The following is a 7,195-nucleotide window of genomic DNA, read 5'->3' as shown; positions in this document are numbered from 1 at the left end:
ACTCTGGGGGCGCTTGAGGAGCCCTTCAGCCCGCCACGCGTTGGAGCCCCTCTCTGGGCTGGCTGAGGCCGAAGGTGCCTCGCTCTGCTTGTGGGGAGGTGTGGAGGGAGAGGCGCAGGTGGGAACCAGGGCTGCGCACGGCGCTCACCGGCCAGCGCGTGTTCTGGGCGCGGGCGCGGGCCCGGGTCCCGCACATGGAGCGGCCGACTGGTGCAGTCAGCCCAGGGCAGTGAAGGGCTTAGCTCCCGGGCCAGCAGCTGCGGAGGTTGGGCCGGGTGCCCCAGCAGTGCCGGCCCCCGGCGCTGCACTCAAATTCTCGCTGGGCCTTAGCTGCCTCCCTGCGGGGCAGGGCTCGGGACCTGCAACCCACCATGTCTGAGCTCCTCTCCTGTGGTGAGCTCCCGCGCCAGCCTCCCCAACGGGCGCCGCCCCCTGCTCCGTGGCTCCCGGTCCCATCGACAGCCCAAGAGCTGAGGAGCGCTGGCGCCGCTCGGGACTGGCAGGCAGCTACGCCTGCAGCCCCGATGCAGAATCCACTGGGTGAAGCCAGTTGGGCTCCTGAACTGGATGGGGACTTGGAGAACTTTTATATCTAGCCGGAGGCTCCTATGTGCACCAATCAGCACTCTGTATCTAGCTAGTGGAGACTTGGAGAACTTTTCCGTCTAGCACTCTGTGACTAGCTCAAGGATTGTAAATGCACCAATCGGCACTCTGTGTCTAGCTCAGGGTTTGTAAATACACCAATCAGCACTCTGTGTCTAGCTCAGGGTTTGTGAATACACCAATTGGTACTCTGTATCTAGCTAACCTAGAGGAGACTTGGAAGACTAGCACTCTGTGACTGTGTCTAGCTCAAGGATTGTAAACGCACCAATCAGCACTCTGTCAAAACGGACCAATCAACGCTCTGTAAAATAGACCAATCAGCTCTCTGTAAAATGGACCAATCAGCAGGATGTGGGTGGGGCCAGATAAGGGAATAAAAGCAGGCTGCCCCGCAGCTAGCCAACGGCAACGTGCTCATTTAGTTTCCTGGCTGTGGCAGCTGTGTAGCTGTGTGTTTTTGCTGTTTGGGTTGGTGCTGCGTTTAGAAGCTTATAACACTCCTGAAGTTGGAATAAACTACAAACCCACCAGGAAGAAGCAGCAACCCCGGACTTACTGCTTTTAAGAGCTGTAACACTCGCAACGGAGGTCTGTAGTTCTTTCCTAACGGTGAGCCCACCAAACCCACCGGAAGGGAGAAACTACGGACACATCTGAATGACACACCGTCTTTCAGAACTGTAACACTCAGCGGGAGGGTCCGTTGCTTCGTTCTTGAAGTCTGTGAGACCAACAACCTAAATTCAAGCATATTTTGTCAACCACGAAAGGACCATTGGATATCGCCATACGGTGAGGCACTGCTGGTGGAAAATACACTCAAGACAAAAAGAACAAAGAAAAGGGCCAGAGGGAGACGGGTGGGTGGGTGCGTGCGGGGGAAGGCAGGCAGACGTTTTAATCCCTTTCTTACAAGCACTTTGTTGACTGAGTGTTGGTGTTATACTGAGACTGCCTTGTGTGTGTTGAAGGGTAGAGGAAATGTGATGTGGAATCTTACTAGCTGTGTGGTAAAGGATGCAGATTTTCAGCATGAAAAAATAAAAGTTAAGGAGCTGTAATTAAAAAAAAAAAGAAAACACTGCCCAGGCACAGTGGCTCGTGTCTGTAATCCCAACATTTTGGGAAGTGGGAGGGTCGCTCAAGCCCAGGAAGTAAAGACTGGCCTGGGTAACAGACCCTGTCTCCCCATATAACAAAATTAGGAAACATAGTGGCATGTACTTGTGATTCTGGATATTTTGGAGGCTGAGGTGGGAGGACTGTTGGAGTCCAGGAGTTTGAGGCTGCAGTCAACCATGATCACAACACTGCACTCCAGCCTGTGCAACAAAGTGAAACCTTGTGTCAGAAATCATAAGGCAAGGAAAATATTAGTACAAAGTAAAATAAACATGGATAATGCAAACGTTCTATTGGACTCATAATGTAAATGCATATTTGGGGGACTTGTTCCTCCAAACAGCAATGCTCTCTCCTCTACACTTTATGCCAGCTAATTTTACGTAAATGGGAAACTTCTGCCAAAGCGAGCTGCACTGTGTTTATTGGGGTGAACCTTTAGAGAGGGAGCCATTCTGAAAACGAAAGGGGAGATGCGTTATTCAAAGTTCACCTACAGTTTTAAAAAATGCCTATTTCCTCCCTGTTTTTTCCCACTCTCCAAGCTTATTAGTTAGCAATGGAGATGCTTAATTTTTTCATGACTTAATTATTTTTGCTATCAATTTTAAAGGTCAGCAAAACATTTACTTTTCTACAACAATATATCATTTTAGAAGGGTACAGAGAGGACGACTGAGTCTAGAGATCCAGTGCAGAGCCTGAGGGCTGTAGTTAAGAATTCTGTGCTGTACCCTGGAAATTTACCAAAAGAGATTTCAAGTACTGTCACCACAAAACATAAAGGGCAGCTGTGGGGAGGTGGACATGTTCATTTGCTTGACCATAGTAACCTTGCTATGAGTATCTGTATCAACACGTCATGTTACACAACGTAAATATGTTTTTTTTCTTTTTTGAAACGGAGTCTTGCGCTTGTCACCCGGGCTGCAGTGCAGTGGCATGATCTTGGCTCACTGCAACCTCCGCCTCCCGGGTTCAAGCAAGTCTCCTGCCTCAGACTCCCACATAGCTGGGATTACAGGTGCCAACCACCACGACCAGCTAATTTTTGGATTTTTAGTAGAGACGGGGTTTTACCATGTTGGCCAGGCTGGTCTTAAACTCCTGACCTGATGACCCACCCACCTCGGACTCACAAAGTGCTGGGATTACGGGTGTGGGCCACCATGCTTGGCCACCATTTTTATTTTTAAAACGATAAAATACACTGCTGACCCAAGAAGAGAATTGAGATGATCATGCAAATAATTATGCATACTATATTTGGGAAAAGTGAAAGTTATGAAACAACAGGTCCAAGTTATATATGCAACGGTGTAAAATACGTTCTTTAAAAATCAGGGTTTTTGTGCTTTCAGCAACCTGCACGTGTTCTGACTTGTGATCTCAAGGTCTGAGAGATGTGTGTGGTGAAATCACACCCACCTACCCCAGCAGAGGGGCCACTGGATGTACCCGTGCGCTGCAGGAAACTCGGATGAAAGGTACCTTAACGTAACGTTTACGTTAGAGTCAAACATGTCTTTATGACTGCTTATCTGAATTGTAATTTAAAGCTTAAGCGAAGTATGGCATTTAAAGGCTCGTTTTTAATTTGTTAAAAGAAAAGTCAATATTAAGACTGTGGCTCAAGTCTAAGACCTATCTAGTGGGAAGCAGGATTAGATCAAAGGTGTGACCGTGAAGCACACGAAAATTTTTATTTTTATTTTTTGAGACAGAGTCTCTGTTGCTCAGTGTGGAGTGCAGTGCTGTGGTGTGATCTTGGCTCATTGCAACCTACACCCCCTGGATTCAAGCAATTCTGCCTCAGCCTCCTTGGTAACTGGGATTACAGGCATGTGCTACCATGCCCAGCTAATTTTTTAGTAGAGATGGGGTTTCGACATGTTGGCCAGGCTGGTCTCGAACTCCTGACCTCAGGTGATCCACCCACCTTTGCCTTCCAAAGTGCTGGGATTATAGGTATAAGCCACCGCACGTGGCCAAAATTTTAATGTTTTAAAATGTTATTCTTGGATTGCCTTTCCTCCTGTTTACTTTTATTTACACTGTGTATGTACATGCACATGTGTGGATGTGTGAGGATGCACTGTGGTCATGGGTGTGTTGAAGGTCGAAAGAATGAGGGTCGTGACCAACTCAGCATACCACTGGGGAGGGTATATGAGCAAACAGCCAACTCACGCAGGCAGGTTGTTGGCAGAGTGATAAACTGCGTCTGCCGCCAGAAGGATTGCTGAGGGCAGTCTTGCCGCAGGTGCAGTGTTTCTTGTGATTATCTACAGCCATATCTGAAGCCTGTTGTATAAAGACAGCAATTATGCAAACCTGTGATAAATCAAGCAGCTGACCAGTCATTATCTCTGGCTCCCTGTTGATTCTACCTCGTAAATATGAAGGACTTTAGAGGCTAGGGCCCTTGCTCACTAGAAGAAAGGAGCCCCCTAACCCCTTCTTTAAAACAGATCTTTTTGTCTTTGTCTTCATTTTTGCATTCATCCGCCTTCGTTCAGTCCCGTAGTAACTGTCATAGGTGTGTGTGCACAAGTGTGTGTGTGTGTGTATGCACATGAGACTGAACCGGAGAAGCTCCACACTCAGCTACATCAGGGGCAGCCCAAGACCTGCAGAATATCCCAGCATGACTCATGTCTCCCTGTCCTGCCCCCCTAGCTTCCAGAACACTGCCAGCCAGATGGATCTTATGTAACACCATCCCCCATGCAGAGGACCTGCAGGTTCTACACATTGGCATTTGGGGGCCCCTTAGGAAAGTGACCAGTGAGGCTGACAGGTCCACAATCCCCTACCCATACCCCAAGAACCTTCAGGCTTGCAGAGATTTGAGGAAATCTCCAGTACATAGAGGCAGGAAACAAAAGAAACAGTCCAGAGATTGGCAGCAGAGGAAGCTTCAGATCTTCAGAGAAAGATGTGTCACCCATGAAACTAGAACAGAGGAGGGAACAAGAACCAGATAATCAGAAAGAATGCTTAGAAATTAAAACATGAAGGCCAAGACATTAAAGAGTCAAGATTGTCCAGAAATTACCACAGAAGGGGCAGGGCATGGTGGCTCTTGCCTGTAATCCCAGCGCTTTCAGAGGCTGAGGTAGATGGATCACTTGAGGTCAGGCGTCTGAGACCAGCCCGGCCAACACGGTGAAAACCCATCTCTGCTTTATTTTAAAAAAAAAAAAAAAAAAAAAGCCAGACGAGGTGGCAGGTGCCTGTAATCCCAGCTACTTGGGAGACTGAGGCAAGAGAATCACTTGAACCTGGGAGGTGAAGGTTGCAGTGAGCTGAGATGGCGCCATTGCATTCCAGCCTGGGCAACAAAAGGGAAACTCTCAATTAAAAAAAAAAAAAAAAATTACTGCAGTGCTACATCTGCAGCAGGCACTGAAAGCCTCCTGTCCTGGAAGAGTCTCCTGCTTCCTGGACTTTGTCCCACTCTGCCTTTGTCTCCCTTCTCCCCTCTTAGAATCCCCGCTAGCCGGACGCCTCTGCTGACTGAAGCTAGTTATGAACATTGTAAGTCTTTTGTGGATATGTTTTCATTTATCTTAGGTTGGTGCAAAAGTAATTGCAGTTTTTGCTGCAAATTTCTGAGTTAAGCTTATATCTCCCGTACAATTTAGCAGTTGCGCTCCTGGATATATATATAGGTACCAATCTAATTGTAGGGGAGATGTAGGCTTAACATAGAAAGATGCTGGACAGTCTCCTATGGGCTTGAAACATTTTGATCTCCCGCTAATGCTTGATTAAATTAACAAACTTAAATTTTTTTAGAGTAGCTTTAGATTCACAGAAACATTTGGCAGAAAGCACAGAGTTCTCACCCACCCTCTCTGCTCCTGCATCCCCGCCAGATCTGTTAATGTGCATTCATTACAGCTGATGAACCAAAATGGATCCATTATTAACTACTTGTTTAAAATTGACATTTAGGGCTGGGCACGGCACAGTGGCTCACACCTGTAATCCCCAGCACTTTGGGAGGCCAAAGTGGATGGATCATGAGGTCAGAGTTCGAGACCAACCTGGCCAACATGGTGAAACTCTGTCTCTACTAAAAATACAAAAATTAGCTGGTCATAGTGGTGTGCACCTGCCATCCCAGCTACTCAGGCTGAGGCAGGCGAATAGCTTGAACCCAGGAGGCAGAGGTGGGATTACAGGCCTGCACCACCACACCCGGCTAATTTTTGTATTTTTGGTAGAGATGGGGTTTCGCCATATTGGCCAGGCTGGTCTTGAACTCCTGACCTCAGGTGATCCGCCTCGACCTCCCAAAGTGCTGGGATTACAGGCGTGAGCCACCGCGTCCGGCCTAACGAAACATTTTAAATATGTGAATGATTAAAACCAAGAACTCACATTTGCCCACATTTTCAGATACATTTTTATAATGCATTTTCTGTGGAAATAATTTTTGTCTGTGACTGGCTAGTATGCACGTCTAATTCCCCAGCATGCAGAGCAGGGCAGAGGTGTCTGCATGAGGAGGAGGGAGCACACCATCACCTGGACTGGGTAGATACGGCTGGCTCTTGGTGAGGGCAGCAGTGGCGTGGATGTCATTCCCTAAGGGACATGATGCACCCTGGGTTTCCAGTTCAAGAAGAGATGCCCTGCTTTTTATGCCAAAAGAGTATAAGCTCTGCTTGGAGGTTCTTTTGAATCTATTACATTAAAAAGTACACATTTATTTTTCAAGACAGTAAAAAGACCCATATTATAGCTCAGTGTGCAACACCGACCACGTATATATTTTAAGGCTTACTACCCAGCTTTAAGGATAAATGTTTCCTGATTTACAACCAGCCTCAATTACTTTTGTCTACCTATTTTCTGATCTGTCCTTGACTGTTACCTGTTATCACAGAAATCAAAATTGAAGGCCCACCTATCTCAGAGATGAGATTGTTTGCACAAACCTTGTTGCACAATGGACAGAGGGTATAGCTAACTAAAATCAGTCAGAAGTCTAAAACAGTATAATTTTCATCCCAATATTTTAACTCGAATTTCCAAAATACAGTGAAACAAAAACCTCTGGGAGCAGCTGCCATGACATTTTTACTATTATTGTTAGTTTTTAGGTGGGGGGTGGAGGAAGTCTCACGATGTTGACCACGTTGGTTTCAGACTCCTCAGCTCAGGCTATTCTCGCTCTCCTTGGCCTCCCCAAATGTTGGGATTGCAGGTATAAGCCACCATGCCTGGCCAGGATAGGATTTTAATGAACCAAACATAATTTTCTAAAAAATAAAAATAAGAAAAATGTCAGCATAGAAGTATCCAGGCTTTCAATATGGTCTAGTCGAGTTCATACTAACAGTTTCTAAAATAAGTTCAGATTTGATGTAACCACAGTGATGAGATTAAAATTATAAATTCTCCTGGGAAACTGAAAAACTGATCATCAAAGCTCAAAGTTTATGGAGTCATA

General features: G+C 46.5%; 1 long non-coding RNA gene across 1 annotated transcript in view; it reads left to right on the top strand.

Annotated features, from left to right (window-relative positions):
• The first annotated feature begins 1,024 nt into the window (after positions 1–1,024).
• Positions 1,025–7,195, top strand: part of LOC126951522 (uncharacterized) — a 38,672-nt gene continuing 32,501 nt past the window's right edge. Inside the window, exons 1-2 of the long non-coding RNA XR_007724500.1 lie at positions 1,025–1,401; positions 3,093–3,218. This is a non-coding gene — a long non-coding RNA (uncharacterized LOC126951522). The remainder of the gene's footprint in view (positions 1,402–3,092; positions 3,219–7,195) is intronic.

The sequence above is a fragment of the Macaca thibetana genome, chromosome 3, assembly GCF_024542745.1.
Source record: "Macaca thibetana thibetana isolate TM-01 chromosome 3, ASM2454274v1, whole genome shotgun sequence".
Taxonomy (NCBI): Eukaryota; Metazoa; Chordata; class Mammalia; order Primates; family Cercopithecidae; genus Macaca; species Macaca thibetana.
The sequence above is the reverse complement of the archived record's forward strand: the minus strand, read 5'-3'. Positions and strand labels throughout refer to the sequence as shown.